This window comes from Etheostoma cragini, chromosome 15, assembly GCF_013103735.1.
Source record: "Etheostoma cragini isolate CJK2018 chromosome 15, CSU_Ecrag_1.0, whole genome shotgun sequence".
Classification (NCBI taxonomy): Eukaryota; Metazoa; Chordata; class Actinopteri; order Perciformes; family Percidae; genus Etheostoma; species Etheostoma cragini.
The window spans coordinates 24,874-26,904 of NC_048421.1; positions in this window are offsets into that span (position 1 = coordinate 24,874).

Consider the following 2,031-nt stretch of genomic DNA (forward strand, 5'->3'; position numbering starts at 1 on the left):
TAGCATGTATAGAGCAGCATATCTCCACATGTAAATGGGTGAATTAAGAGTTTTTTCCAACCAGACCAGAGTGGTGATGGTTGGAACAGTGGAAAGATGAACCAAGACGACTTTTGGTGGTTTTATTTAGTTTCGGTCCACTTTGAATGAAGTGTGTTTTAAGATGATGAAAGTAGTGATTATTTACATGGAGTTTGGTGGGTTTGGTGATGGTGATTTCTGTTTCATGTTAAACTAAAAGGATTTTACTCCTTAACTAAAAGCTCTGACTCTGAAGGGATCCATCCCATAATGTTGTAATAATCTGAGTCTGTTGCAGCAACAACTGAACTTTTAGTGGACGCTTAGTCACTTAGACATAAAAACATTGTTAAATCTGTCTGCACTGCTGTGTAATGAGTGTGTAATAACCCTTTAAAGTCCCGCCGCTGCGGTCCAACCGGCCTCTGGAGGGAAGACATCATCCGGTTAACGTGATTTTAGTTGTTATCTGAAACGCTCATTAATGTAAGAAGCTAATGTCCGTGTTTCATTCTGAAATCCTGTTTCACGGGTGCCTTGACTTCCTGCTTGTCCTTTGTTTTCAAGAACCCGGTCGTTAAATGAACTGGGCCGACATGTAAAATACGAAGATAGAAGAAGAAAGACAATATTATTATTGTATTATCTGTCAGGAGGGACAGGAATTCGTCTTTATCGGTGCTCAGCTGGAAAAAGACACAAAGGAAATATAGTTTGAGCTTTTCATGTTTTTGTTTTCTTGAATAAATAAAGATTTGTCTCTGTGTTCAGAATAAAAAGTGTGTTTTTTTGCCGCTTTAATACTTTAATACTTTAATACTTCTACGTAAGTCACAGTCTATCGGAATGAATATATAATATTTACATTATTACTAAAGTCTGACTAAATACTCTCGTTTACCTCGTTCACTACATGGGTTACTGCGAGCAGCAGTTATAGAATACTGCGTCAAGTATGTCGAAAAGTACAACAAGTCAAAGTATAGTATGTCAACAAAATAAAAAGTATTAGCATAGTATGTCGAAAAAGTACAAAAACGTCATAGTATAGTATGTCGAAAAAGTACAAAAACGTCATAGTATAGTATGTCGAAAAAGTACAAAAAGTCATGGTATAGTATGTCAACAAAATACAAAGTAATAGTATAGTATGTTGAAAAAGTATAAAAAGTCATAGTACATTATGTTGAAAAAGTATTAAAAAAAATACATATATTTGTATGATGAAAAAGTACAAAAAGGTCATAATATATTAAGTCGAAAAAGTACAAAAAAGTCATGGTATAGTATGTCGAAATGTATAAAAAGTCATAGTATAGTATGTCGAAATGTATAAAAAGTCCTAGTATAGTATGTCAAAAAAATACAAAGTAATAGTAAAGTATGTTAAAAAAGTACAAAAAAGTCATAGTATAGTATGTCGAAAAAGTATAAAAAGTCATAGTATAGTATGTCAAAAAGTACAAAAACGTCATAGTATAGTATGTCAAAAAGTACAAAAACGCCATAGTATAGTATGTCAAAAAGTACAATAAACTCATAGTACAGGATGTTGAAAAAGTATAAAAAGTCATAGTATAGTATGTCGAAAAAGTACAAAAACGTCATAGTATAGTATGTCAAAAAGTACAAAAACTCATAGTACAGGATGTTGAAAAAGTATAAAAAGTCATAGTATAGTATGTCAAAAAAGTACAAAAAAGTCATAGTATAGTATGTCAACAAAATACAAAGTAATAGTATAGTATGTTGAAAAAGTATAAAAAGTCATAGTACATTATGTTGAAAAAGTATTAAAAAAAATACATATATTTGTATGATGAAAAAGTACAAAAAGGTCATACTATATTAAGTCGAAAAAGTACAAAAAAGTCATGGTATAGTATGTCGAAATGTATAAAAAGTCATAGTATAGTGTGTCGAAATGTATAGAAAGTCATAGTATAGTATGTCAAAAAAATACAAAGTAATAGTAAAGTATGTTAAAAAAGTACAAAAAAGTCATAGTAT